Source organism: Cavia porcellus, unplaced genomic scaffold (assembly GCF_034190915.1).
Source record: "Cavia porcellus strain 051 isolate PalLab524CR breed Dunkin Hartley unplaced genomic scaffold, mCavPor4.1 scaffold_11, whole genome shotgun sequence".
Lineage (NCBI taxonomy): Eukaryota > Metazoa > Chordata > Mammalia > Rodentia > Caviidae > Cavia > Cavia porcellus.
In genome coordinates, this window is record NW_026947494.1 from 51033696 (window position 1) to 51048781 (window position 15086).

General features: G+C 37.2%; 1 pseudogene; it reads right to left on the reverse strand.

The window, feature by feature from the left end:
- Positions 1-249: 249 nt before the first annotated feature.
- On the reverse strand, positions 250-6743 carry LOC100721945 (E3 SUMO-protein ligase PIAS2-like; annotated as a pseudogene).
- Positions 6744-15086: the final 8343 nt, after the last annotated feature.

The following is a 15086-nucleotide window of genomic DNA, read 5'->3' on the forward strand; positions in this document are numbered from 1 at the left end:
ATTTTAGATATTAATCCTTTGTGTGAGAAATAGCTGGTTATTTTTTCCCATTATGTGAGGTGTCTGTTCACTCTGTTACTGGCTTCTATTTTTGTGCAAAATCTTTTTAAAATGATGAGATCCCAGATGTTGACTGTTTGTAATATTTATTGTGTGATCAAGGTTTTGTTCATAAAATTTTTGCCTACACAAGTTTAAGAGTTTTACCTATTTTATTTTCCATCAGATTGAGTGTACCTGTTTTAATATTTAGGTCTTTGGGTCCTGCCCAGTTTTCTGAACCACCACAGGAGGTATGGGAGGTCCTGTGGGCCTGACTGGACCATGTCTAGCCACCTCCACTAAGTCCCAGGAGCTGAGGCCACCCCAGGTGATTTCCAGCATGCCTGGGGAAGATTTGGAACATCGCTTGAAACATGGAAGTATAGGAAAATGACAAAATAACCAAAATGCAATCTCAAACCTTCAGCCCATCCCAAGCAAACCTAGGAGCATGTACATAGAAGAAAATATAAACCATACACATGAAATGCCTGAAATGATAACAACTGAAATAAAGAAACAACTCTGGGAAGCTATAAAAGAACTCAAATCAGAAATAATCTCCCAGGTAAAAGAAGAAATGATAAATGTAATGAAAGAAATGCTGAACACATCTAAAGAAGACATAGTTAAAAAATTAGAGGAACAAGGCAAAAAGATGGAAACCCTGAGTGAACAATATAAGAAACAAACAGAATGCATGAAGTAGAGTCAAAGAAATATACAGGAAATTAAAACTGCCTCAACAAAAGTGAAGATAGAATTTCAGACCTCAAAGACAAGATTATAGCTAGTGAGCAGGAAAGGGAAGAGCTTTTAAAAACAACAAGGAATCAAGAAATAACAATTCTTGCAAGATGATGCAAAGAAAAACAACTTAAGATTGATAGGGATGAATGAAAAAGAAGGGGACAATATAAATGATATCAAGAGACTATTTGCAGAAGTAACAGCTGAAATTTCCCAAACATGAGAATGGAAACTGACATACAGATTAGTGAAGAATATAGAACTCCAAATAGCCATAACCAAGATAACACTACACCCAGACATATAATAATCCCCATCCCAGAAATCCAACATAAGAACAGAATATTAAAAGCTGTTAGAGAAGAGACAGATCACCTATAAAGGAAAACCCATCAGAAACACAGCAGACTTCTCAACACAAACAATGAAGTCAAGAAGAGCATGGAGTGAATATTTCAGATCCTAAAGGAAAATGACTTCCAACCCCGACTGATGTACCCTGAAAAACTGTCCTTCAAAATGGATGGAGAAATAAGATAGTTGCATGAAAAAGAACAACTAAAGAACTTCATGATTACCAAGCCAAAGAATACTGAAATACTTGCAAAGAATACTGAAAGACATTCTGGATAGACACAGGAAAAAAACAACTAAGCAAGACAGACAATTAAACAGCATGGAAAGGTAAAGAAGCAATAGCAGAAAGATAACATGTCAACAATAAACCAATATAACAGTTATAACTGTTAATGTAAAGGGCCTCAATTCACCAGTTAAAAGAAACAGACTGGCAGAATGGATCAAGAAACAACATCCAACCATATACAATCTACAGGAAACCCTTCTAACCCAAAAGGAAACTCATAGACTGAAAGTCAAAAGGTGAAAAACAATACTCCATGCAACAGGACCCCCACCTACCCAAAAAAAATCAGGTTCAAAAACAGAAGAAATGGACAGATTCCTTGAAACATAGGAAATATGAAAGCTGGGTTAAGAAGGTGTAAAACTGCTGAATAACCGAATTTCAATTAATGAAATTGAAAATGCAATTAAATCCTTACCAACAAAGAAAAGCCCAGTTTCAGGTGGATTCAATGTGGAATTCTACAAAAATTCAAATATTTAATGGTGACACTCCTCAAACTCTTCAATGATATTCAAAGGGAAGCAATTCTTTCTAACTCATCCCTGGGAGCAAATATTACTCTAATGACAAAACCTGAGAAAGACCCAACCAAAAAAGAGAACTACAGGCCAGTTTCGCTAATGAACATAGATGCAAAAATTCTCAATAAATACTGGCAAACAGAATGCAGCAAATCATCAAGAAGATTATACACCATGACCAAGTGGGACTCATCCCAGGAATACAGGGATGGTTCAACATACATAAATCAATAAATGTAACCATCATATCAATAAAGCCAAAAATAAGAATCAATGATCATTTCTATAGATGCAGAAAAAGCTTTTGATAAGGTCCAACACTTATTCATGATAAGATCCTTACAGAGAATTGGAAGAGATGATCTTTACCTCAATATAGTAAAGGCCATCTATGACAAAACAACAGCCAGCATCGTATTAAATGGCCAAAAACTGAAAGCCTTTACCATAAAATCAGGAACAAGACAAAGATGTCCATTATAACCACTCCTATTAAACATAGTGCTTGAAATACTAGCCAGAGCAATTAGAAGAGAGAGAGAGAGAATTAAAAGAAGTAAGGATAGGAAAAGAGGAAGTTAAATTATCATTATTTGAAGATGACATGATACTCTACATAAAAGACCCCCAAAACTCCATTGAAAGACTCATAGATATAATAAATAAATTCAGTAATGTAGCTGAATACAAAGTCAACACTCAAAAATCAATAGCATTCCTACACACTAGCAACAAAACCACTGAGAGAGAAATAAGAGAAGCCACATCCTTCACAATAGCATCCAAAAATGAAATACTTAGGAATCAATCTAACAAAAGGAGTAAAAGATCTATTAAGGGAAAATTATAATATCCTGAAAAAGAAATTGACGAGGACCTCAGAAAATGGAGAGACATCCCTTGTTCAAGGATAGGAAGAATGAATATTGTGAAAATGGCCATTCTCCCAAAATCGTTATACAGATTTAATGCAATCCCCATCAAAATAGCACACCTTACAGATCTAGAGAAATCACTCCTAAAATTCATCTGGAACCTGAAGGGACCTAGAATAGCAAAGGCAATTCTAAGCAACAAAGGCAAGGCAGGAGGCATCACAATCCCTGACTTGAAGTTATACTACAAAGCTACTGTAATAAAATCAACATGGTACTGGAATAAAAACAGATCTGAAGATCAATGGACTAGATTAGAAGATACAACTACAACTACAAACACATTCAGCCACTTTATCTTTGATAAAGAGGCCAAACACATTTGCTAGAAGAAAGGCTCTTCAATAAATGTTGCTGGAAAAAGTGGCTCTCCATATGCTGAAAACTAAAACTAGATTCATGCCTATCACCATGTACTAACTAGTTTACTAAAGTCTAAGTGGATCAAAGATCTTAATATTAAAAAAGAAACACTAAATCTGTTGGAAGATAAAGTAGATAAAAATCTTAAAGACATAGAGGTACGTAGAGAATTCATCAGCAGAAATCAAATTGCATGGGAAACTTTTCCCAGAATCAATAACTGGGATCACATCTTATTAAAGAGTTTCTGCATGTCAAAAGAAATCTCCAGCACAGTGAAAAGAAAACCCACAAATTGGGAAAAAATCTTAGTGAACTGTCCCTCAGACAAAGGACTTCGGTCTAGACCATATGAAGAATTGAAAAAAATCAGCCTCCCAAAATTCAAAGACCCACTCCAAAAATGGGCATCTGAGATGAATACACACTTCTCAGATGAAGAAATACAAATGGCAAATAAATACATGAAAAAATGTTCAGCATCATTCATCCTTAGAGAAATGCAAATTAAAACCACACTGAGATCCCATCTCACTCCAGAAAGAATGGCCAAGATAAAGAAAACTAACACAAATGCTGGCGAGACTGTGGGGAAAAAGGAACTCTTCTGTATTGTTGTGTTGTAGACTTGTGCAACTACTGTGGAGGTCAGTCTGGAGATTCCTCAAAAAGCTGGGATTGGAAGTCCCATTTTACCCAGCTATTCCATTTCTGGTCATATTCCCAGAAGAACTGGAAACATCATACCACAGTGATATATGTGCACCCATGTTTATAGCAGCACAATTTGTAACAGCAGATCTTGAAAACAACCTAAGTGCTCATCAGCTGAGGAATGGATAAAAAAGATGTGGTATTTTTATAATTTTTATTTCTTCATCTCAGAACTGTGTATTCATCTCAGATGCCAATTTTTGGATTGGGTCTTTGAACTTGGGGTATCTGATTTTTAAAAAATTCTTTATATGTTCTAGACAGAATCTAGACTTGTCTTTTTTTTTTTTTTTAAAATCTATATCTACTGTAGTTTCACTAACCATTTCCTTCATCATGGTCATCATTTCTTTAATAATCTGTGTAGTTATTTTTCTTTTGGTTTTGCCAAGAGAGTTACTTATCTGCTTTGTTACTCCTGCTTCTGGTATTTCAGAAAGTTCAGTCTGGGGGCTTTTGCTTTCTCTTTCACAGCAGTGCTTCCTCAGTTTACCTTGGGTGAGCTGGAGGTGTTGGGTTGCATCTTGCTTCTGCATTTTCTGATTTTCCATTTTTTATTTTTTTTTTTGAAATACAAATTACATGTTTTATTTTGCATTCACTGTTGCACAGTATCAGAAAATGTTCCAAGCTTCTTTGTTCTCCCAGCAAATCTGATGACATACTTGCTATTTGCATGTGGTGGAATGGCATGGAATAGTCTTTTAATGAAGGTGGCATATCAGCAGAATCAACTGAAGTCACATGGGGCACCCTTATAGAAGATGACTGATACATGAGAAACCCTTGGTTGGGGTGCTTTGTGTTTCTGACACAAAGATGCATTTCCTCTGGCAGGGGGGTTTTCCTCTTCATCAGAAGAGCTTTCTATTGCTAGGTCAATAATGTCTACTTTCTTGCTTGCTTCACTGGTTACAGTAACTGAACAAGGCTCACTGAGGACACTTGAACTTTCTTTATTTCTTTTTTTTTTTTTATTGGTACTGAGGATTGAACTCATGATCTTGTTACAAGGCAGGCGCTTATGCCACTGAGCTAAAATCCCCAGCCCAAACTTTTTATTTTTGTACATGGTTGGCTGGATACTTTCATAGTTTCTTTCTTTGGCTTCACTGGACACCCAGATCCATCTTCCTGGAATTTGATCTCATCCACATCAGAGCAGTCATTGAGAATCTCCATAAAAAGCCCATCTAATATTAGACGTTCATAAGCAGCTTGTCCTGTGTTACACACAGGACAAATCCAGGTGGGCTTCTTTTCATTCATTTGTAAATAAAGGGCAGGTTCAAAACACTGTGGATCTGTACATGTCCCTCCACGGCACGGGATTGTTAGGTCTCATTTTTCCTAGACGATACATCAAGGACACTTGAAGTCTAGTTGTTGCAATTTCACTATTAGGATCTGCAGTAAGTTTTTTTTTTTAAATTAGTACTTTGGAATGATCAGGGTTTCTAATACCTTTCATTTTTAATCTCTGTAATAGCATGGCTGATGTCATTTGTCATATGAGATATATAGACATGGAATAATTCTTTCCAGTTTTGGATGCCCAAGAAATAGCAATGTGATTTGGCACAGCTGAAGACAACCTAACTAAAGATATAATATTCAAGGAGCATCTAAGGCACTTCTGCTCAATCCCATTTTTAAGTGGTGGTGCTTAGCCAGGCAAAGAAAACAGCTTCCCATTAGGGAACTATTAGGATAGATATCTTCTTGAGGCCAACTTGTCTCTGTCAGGCAAAGTCTCAGCTGAACTTGAACTGTATAATCTCTCTGACCACCTGGCAAAAAGCCCCTTGATATGCATATCTCTCTAACTTGTTGAAGTTCAAAGCAAAAATAAAAAAAACTTCTCTTGAAATCACTGGATACTGCTTTGAACTAAACTTATGGGCTTGATGAGAACATCAAGGACATCATAAAAAGGCAGGTTTTTTTTAACTGCACATCAGATGGACAGCAGGAATTGGAGATGTTTACTGCATCTCAAAAGTGGGCTTAGTATCTTGAAGCATCACAGAACCAGCAGGAGAGAGGGTGGTGAGCGAGATGCAACTGAAGTGGAAGGCAACAAATGGATTCCAGCCACAGCCAAGGCTGGTTCTACAGGTGACGAGCTATCATTCCAACCCAAAACTGACGATTTGATTGTAGCTAAATCAGAAAGCCCTTCAAGAGTCCACGGATATCGGCGTCTATACAGTTCTTGGATTTCAGTCTGAACCGCAGCACTGCAGCCACTCTTCAATAAATGCAGGGCCTCATCGGGACGTCATGCTGTGTCCACTTTTACTCCATCCAGCAAAGCCTAGTAACACTTGTAGTTCAGAAACTCTAAAACTAGAAAACCGTATTCCTGCCACTAAGAACACACCAAAGGGCAAAGGTTGAAGGCAGTATTCTCAAAAGACCACTCTCTCTTTACAACATGAGGAAGCACTGGTCGGAAGAAGGGGCCTTTTCTCTGACAGAACTGACTAACATGGTGGCATCACCCCAAAATTCCTGAACGCAACTTCACATCTCAGCAAAGTCTTCCTTCCAGGTGAGTGGCAAGCGTGCAGATGCAGCGTTTAGAATGGCCAGGGAGACGCCAAGCCCTCCTTGAGCCAGGGCTCTGGAGGCTGAAAGTCAGGCCCACACACCCTCCTGGAGCTCCCGGCTTGCACCAGGTGTGCAGCCCACGGAACAGGACTGCTCCCCACCCTCCTTTCTCATCCCCCACGCGCTCGCAGTCCAGGGGAAACTGGACTCCTCCATTTTAAAATTTGCTTTCTGCATTGAAGCTTGTAAATTGTTTGTGGTAGTAGTTTTATTACTAGTATGGAGATCTCTTGTGGAAATGACTGCTTTTCAGAGATGTGTTTTAGGGGTAGCTAGATTTTGGACTTTGAGTCATCTCAAGTACCTGCCTTTTCTATTTATTAGGAATGAGAGATTGCAGCTTGTTTGGCCTAGCACCCAGTTCTTTGGTACTGAACTGTAGTGTTGTTTATGATCCACAGACAATCTAGATACTAGATACAAGGAAGATCAATGGATCACAATTATGTCATCTTGGCTAAAGTAGTACACTTAGTAATAATTATAGCATCAAATATAGACTAGAAAATGACAAACTTGATGACAAACAATTTACCACACTTAATTCCAGACATAAGATTTATAGTTATATAGCAAAATTATATAAAATTATATAAAGTTAATCAGAAAATTATATAAAGTAAATATTCACTCAATAGAGCAATTTTACCCTAAGGGGAGAAAATTTAAAAGGAGCAAGAGAAAAAAATAGGGAAATGAAAGAAGATATAAAGAGATTAGAAGCAATGGTGAAGGACAAAGGAAGAGTACCCAAGCCTCAGCAAACTGTCAAAGAAGACGAAGGGGCAGGAAAGAAGGAGAAAACAAAACAGAGGACTAAAAAGAATGTTCACACACACATTTATACAACACTCAATAAAAAAATGAACAAAAATTTTTAAAAGACCAATGGTTAAAAAAAAATTTCGGTAATTTCAAGCCTGTGGTTATTTTCTGGCATCTACAGTTTTGTGGCCGTGTCCAGTTCAAGGCATGATTCTTCTGCTGCTGATAGACAAAGTAGACATTCAGATCCCAGATCCATGCTGGATAACCCCAAACTGACAATAGGATTAGGGATTGTGTCAATTTTCCATTTTCAAATCCACAGAAATTCAGGCTAAATTTGTCCTCTAGTCATGGAGGGTGAAGCTGAGTCATTAGCTTCTGATGCTCTAGGGTCTCTTGCTGGCCTGACCACAACTAACCTGGACGTCCCCTGTGGATGTCCTTCCCTCTGTTACTGTGAGAGTTTAATGATGGCAGCACTGAGACAGACAACCCCTGGCTACTCTTGAGTTTCAGGTTCAGTTGGCCCTTGCCTAAAGTGGCATCTGACAAACACCTCCTCTAGGGAATATTACGAATGTTTGGACTGGAGTTATCCACCAGCTGTTGTAGTGAATGAGATCCACCCCTCTGTTCCAAGGTACATTTCTACCTGAAAGTTTCTGGAGTTGCCTCCTTTCACTGTGTAGATTCAGTCTGCCTTCTTCTTACCATGAGCCAAGAGCTTGGGAGAAAATACAGGTTGCCTCCTCCTTTTTTATGTTGTGGTCTGACTCTTCCATTTCTTTGTTGACTTTTGAGGCTGGAATTTTTTTTTTTCATCAGTACCGGGGATCAAACTCATGACTGCCTGCTTGCAAGGCAGGTGCTTATGCCGCTGAGCTAAATCCTCAGCCCTCTTTGTTTATTTTAATTTTCCTTTTGGATCTTTTTGTGTCTCAGGAATCCATCTCCTTTCTTCTTTTCTTACCCAGGTTATTTTTCAGTGTCTGGATTCCAAAACTTAAGAGAGGCTGATTTATTATTGTTTACTGCTCTGCCGTCTTCCTAGAAGTCCTCACTGTGTACTATCCTACAGCTGTTACATTCTGCATGCCTGTAACACTAGTGCCATGTAAGTAATGCAAAAGTCTACTATGATCTTCAGCAGTAGTCAGGCTCTCTTGCATCATGGATGCAGTGCCAGAATGGCTGTGCACTGTTAAATGAATACTAGGAAACCAATTCCTAGGCAGCATTCTTAAACAGGGTGCTCTACAACTCTTTTCTCAAGACAAAATCTTACGAAAGAGTTTGCCTTTATTCTTTTACACCTTTAAGCCAGTGAAGGATGTGGTTTTATTGATTCCTGAATTACTCTCAAGGCATCTTTCCTGCTGTTCTGATACATCATAGTTGATAAAACCTATACATTGGAGACCTTACAGGACTTCAAAAGAAGATAATAGTCAAACCATGATGGGCATCATAGTAAATCTTATTGCCTTCAAAGTGGTTGCCTATACCCTCAAACTTGATACTATCAAACAAAACAGAATAGAGTAAAATCAGTCAAACAAGATGGGGAGAGCAATACAGGGGTTCAAATAAGGTTAATAGGAAAACAAAAAAAGTTACTATAATATATCCTGCTATTTTTAATTTATTTAAATTAAAAATTTAATTAAATTAATTAATTTAATTAAAAAATAATTAAATTAATTAATTAAAAAATAAGAGAAAATAAATGAATTTAAAGAAAAGAAAAAAGGGGAGATTGAAATAAAAGAGGACATAACAACAGAACAACACAGGTCAGAACAGAACAATTTAAGCATCATAGTGTTTCACCACCAGATAACCTGACATAATAGTAGTTACCATAGTGTCTCTGTCCTTGAAATATTTGAGTATAACTTCATATACTATAGCATCAAACATATCAAGACAGTGTGAAACCATTCAAGAGAACGAAAGTATTACAGGGTATTTAGAACCAGCTAACAGAAAACGAGCAACAGTTTCTATATTATCTCTTTGCCTATAAAAATTTTGTTTATACTATCACATATATTAAAATATAATAAGATACAACGTGTTAAAACCAGTGGAAACAGATGAACAACAGCTTGATGGGACTTCAAAACAAGATGATATTAAATCAGCACTAGCTATTATGATGTCTTGTTTTCTTCAAAATAGCTATTCTTTCTATCACAGACAATAAAATTGAACAACCCAGATTAAAACCATTCCAATTAATGAGTGAAAACAGTATATGGCTTCAAACCAATATAATTGGGGATCATGATTACCACATACTTTTATGTATTCTTATCATTTCTTACACTAGGGAAACTATTCGGTATTTATACGTGTGAGTTTGATGTATTTCACTTATGAGTATGGTCTCAAGCTGTGTCCATTTATTTATAAATATCTCAATGTGATCATTCTTTATAGCTGAGTAGTACTCCATTGTATAAAAATAACACAACTTTTTTATCAATTGCTTAGTTGATTTCCTTTTAATACTGATCTTTTTTGGTAACCAAACTTGCCTTTGTTGCAAGCATTTCCTTTCTAGGGAAACTGAAAACTTTTTAAATGGAACTTTTGCTCTTGTTTCTCAATGTACATCTTGCTAAAGGCAGTGAAAATGTGACAGAAATCATATCGTACCAGATGGAATATTGGCTTCAAGGAACCTTGCACACTGTGGCTCCCGGAACAGCATAGGCCCCTGTTGGGTGATGACTCAGTAATCCTTTTGGCCTTACCCAATGCTGAGCCAACTCTAAAAAGCTCAGCCACCTTGATCACACTGATGATCAGTGGGACCTGTAAAAATTCCTGAATATAGAATCATGAATTTACAAAATGGTATTGCTTTAAATCACTGAGCCCTGAAGGTGGTATGAAATGAAACACTGGCTGAGCAAACCAAATGTTAGTGTGTTCCGAGTGTATCTATGTCACCTGTATTGTTCTGTCATCACATAATTTCATATTTTAAATAGATGATATGTGACTGTAAGAATGAAGAAAAACATTCTATGCAAGTGAAATTGAATGTATTTAAAGGTGATAAAAACATGCACCTTAAAAATGTCAGATAAAATGTGTGAGGAATATGTAAAAGAGTGGAAAGTCATAAGTAGTCATTACATTTTTAGTTCATATTGACAAATTGAAAGGGATTTCATACTTGATTGGTTCACGACAGAACGTAAAGACTGGATAAAGAGCTGTAACAATGACAGTTTAAAGAAGCTTGAATGTTATTTATTTTTCTATGTAGCAGTTCAAGGTGAGTGTTCAGTACTCTGAATTACAGGAAAGTCTATTTTATGTAATCGTTTAGGAATTCAGAGATTTATTTGTTTTAAAAGAACTTCTTTTTATCAACACACCCAAAGGGTTTTCTTATTATCTAAACATTGTGAATATGTTTTTTGCAATGAAAACTTAATAAGCTTGAATTACCCAGTAAAAAGGACTTGGTGGAAATGTCTACCTTTCTATTTTTTTTTTTGTACTAGGGATCAAACTATCAAACTCATGACCTGGAGCTTGCCAGGCAGGCACTTATACTGCTGAGCTAAATACCCAGCCCTACCTTTCCACGTTTTAAAGTAATGTGTTTATGGTAAGCTGTATCTGTCTTTATTGTATTTTTGTATTGTATTTATTGTATCTGTTATTGTAATTTATAAGTGGTCAGTTATAATAATGATTCTAATTAAGATAGATGTATTTTTTATTCTTTTTCTTGATTATTGAAATCTCTCTATAATATTTTCCCTTTCATTTTTATTTCTGGGAGATGAAGTCTATGACAGACATCTATGTGCCTGTTATTGCAAAAAGACATACATTTCTGAAATAGCCACTTGTGTTTATAGGAAAATATAGAGTTATCTCAGTACCTGATATGGGAGACAATTTGAGTGACTACCCTTGAATGCAGAACAATTGCTGCAACTTTGATTATATCCATACTTATTTCCTTGTATTGATATGTGCAGAGCTGACTATGGTATTTCCTTCTCTCTTCAATTTGTTCTAAGCATTGCAAATAAGTCTAGCCGTAAGTATTGGTATGTAATCTCTAAAGCCGTCAGACAGTCTCCTGTTTCCTAGCATAGTGTCATCTCTAAAATATATAAGCACAGTGGGATGGTAGAGCCAGTCAGCTCTAAGAACGTCAACTGTGTACAGGCCTTGACATAAAGAGGCTAGGACTCCCTAGGGCACAAAAATTTACATATCAGAAACTTAAGCAACAGCCTCCTAAAATAATTCAGTTTCTACTTTAATTGAATTATGCAAATTGATCCTTCTGTATATCCTTATTTCTGCATTTTGCAGAGATGCTTTTCTCACTACCTGACTAGCCAGCTCAAGTGACTCACGCGGTTCCCATCATCCTCACTGTCACTCATCCTCAAGCCACCCCCTTCTTCATAAGATAATAAATTCTGGGAGATACCTAGGGTCAAGGCCTTTATCTGTATATCCTCATGGGGATTTGATTTAGGGCTTGGTGGCTCTTAACTTTGAGTATGTCTTGGTGTCTTTACTCTTGCTGTGGGTTGCATTAGAGGTGGTAGATTGGAATTAATTTGCTGGGGTTCCAATAATGTCTTAATGGGATTATAAATATAACTTTTTGGATTGTTAGGAAGACTGGAAAAGGGATTACAATATTTGGATGACTGTATCAGTATTTGGGATTACAATACCTGAGATACAGCCAACTAAATCAGGATGAAAAGCAATGTGAAATTTATCCACAAGAAGGTTAAAAATCAAAGATGAAGACAGGGTGTTTTTCAAGTCTGATCTTTGCATCCACATAACATCTGGTAGACAGTGATAATAACTCCATTATCCTGTTATTAAGGACAAGAGAGCTTGGTTTCTGCAACAAAATGACCTGTTAGGGGTCCCTGTTAGAGCTGCTCTCAGTAATTGCCTGAATTCATCTTTGTGCACTAAAAAGAGCCACTCAAAAAATCTGAAGAAATGGATCTTTGAAAACAGTGGAAAGTTTGAATTACCCAAGGGGAAACGCTTACATTTAAAAAAAAAAATAAGGCATGCCTTTCTGTTTTAAATTAACGCAACTTGTCTATGATAGACTGTATATATTTTTATGACTTGTTTTGATCTCTTAAAAACGACTAATTACAATGGTTTTGCTTAAGAGAAATATAAGGACTTTTTAATTCTTTCTTTCTCTTGGTTCTTAAATATTTTTCTATAATATTTTGGGCAAGTGCCATTTGAAGTCCTATAGTTTGTGGCCAGCTCTCACTTCATATTCCTGAGCCTAGAAGATTCCAGTCTCAGTTGAATCCTCATTCAGGATGCAACATCTTGTCACAGATGCTTCTTCAAGAATCACCAGCCTGCAACTGGGTGTTATGGTGCGCACCTATAATCCCAGCACTCAGGAGGCTGAGGCAGGAGGGTCATTGCGAGTTTTGAGAACAGCCTGGGCTTCAAAGTGAGCCCAAGGCCAGCCTGAACTGCATAGTGAGGCTCTGTCTCAAAAAAAGAAAAAAAAAAAATCACCAACCTTCTCTTTCCACCTCCCCCAGACTCCTACCTTGCATATTCGCCTCAGTTTATACTGATGAATCTGACTCAAAGAATTTTGAAATAAAAGAATACTGTTGAACTTGAGAGATAGCCATAATTTCCTCTATTTGTCTACCTGAATTTTCTGAAAACTTGTCTTAAATGTGGTAATGCTGAGGAGGTTAAATAGATATGCAGCAACAGGACATTAGAGACATTTCATAATTTGGTGATGTGTGACAGAGCTGGGATCTGGGGTGTTAGCTTCCTGATACTGTTCTGTACTGAATTGGGAGACACTCTTTGTTACATGTAGGAATTTTTCTTTTTTTGATTTATTAACTAAAGAGAAACAGGCTGTACTCTAGAAAGTTAGAAGTAGGAAATTGCCACATTCTAGGTGTAGGACTGGATGGTGGGATTTCTAAGGGTCCTAGGAGTGCCTGCTTCCTGTGTGCCAGGCACTGAACTAACAGCTTTACATGCATTATTCAGTGTCTGACAATCCTACCCAGTTTTCTTGTCTTTTTCATAGCACAAGATGAAAGGTACAGTGCTTATTGCAAAAAATCAAAGAAAATACACTCTAGCATTCCCAGAAAAGAGATCTGTCAGCACTGCTTGCTTTGTGGAGGATGATTGATAGTACATTTAAAAAAGGGGGTGGGGCAAATGTCCTGGCTAATAATGTGCCCGAGCAGCTGTCCTTGTGCTTTCTCCTTTTTTGTAGTGTCAGGTCTGGGCTGAGGCTTGTCTTCTCCAGCTCCAGTTTGCATGTGTTTTTGGCAGGTCTGGTCAGGTATTTTTCCAGAGAACATCCTGCTATGGTACTCCCTCCATGTTCATTGCTCCCCTCTCCCATTTTGACAACCTATTCTCTAGCCAGAAGCACACTCAGAATGTGTCACTTTCCGATTTCCATGTAACCTTAGGGTTCAGGAATGTCAGTTGTTTTTTCCTGTTCTTTTCTGAAAAATCTCTGTTTTAAATCAAAGTGAAAAAAGCTATTCATGTACTTGTAAGATTTCATGATAGCTGGGTGTGATGGCACATGCCTGTAATCCTTTCATTTGGAAGGCTGAGACAGGAGGCTTATGAGCTGAGGGTTAGCCTGGGGTACGTAATGAGCTCAACACCCACCTGGTTGGCACAGCAAGACTTTAAAACAAACAAAAAAAACAAACACAACAAAAAAAAAGTATATTAAAAAGTTCATCTCTGTTTGGTAGGTGGTTATGAATGGTGAAGTTCCTAATAGAACAGGGGACTCAGAGTCCCAAGTTCATAGTAACTGGAGGTGCAGTGGGGATAGGGAGGAGGCCAAGGACAGAGACAGGCAGGAGATGGAAGCACGTGCTCCCCAGGATGCTCCCCAGATGAAAGAGGCGCCATTCACACGCTCTTGTATTCTGTACTTTCTCCTCTGCGGACCAAAATTGCAAATTCTCTTGTCTCTTTTCCTTTCTGGAATGTGATCCTTTGGGAAAGGGCCTGATACTTACCAGGGAATTAAAAAATATATATTTGAATGGTTGAACCCATAAAGAAAGGCTTTGATTTCCAATTCCGGCAAAATTGCAACCATTTTTTTAAAAGATGAGTTTTAGGAGAGAGTCATTTGATTTCATATGTACAAGTCTAGAACTATTTCTCTTTTGGGGGGTTCTCAGCACTTTTTAAAAAATTTTAATTTAGACAAGGTTTCAAACTGCTTTTTTTCTTACATATTCAAAAATTTTTATTAATGCATGTATGCAATACATAATGCTTACACTTATTGTAGAAACTTAGTACACGGATATAACACATTTAATTCTTTTTATGTCTCTTTGCACCCTTCCTCTGTCTTTTGGTCTCCTTTTCATAGGCCAAAGACTTATCTTCTGATTTCCTATTACCTATCTTATTTTGCTGTTTAATTTATTTATACTGTGGCTTTCTCATATAGGAGAAAACATGAATATTTAAGCTTGTGTGTGTGATTTATTCACTCAACATTATGATCTCAAGGTGCAACCATTTTCTTACAAATGCCTCAGATTCATCCCTTTTTATAGGAGAGTAGTTTTTTTTTTTTTTTTTTTTGGTATCAGGGATCAAACTCACAACCTTGCACTTGCCAGGCAGGCACTTCTGCCACCAAGCTAAATCCATGGCCCTGGAGAG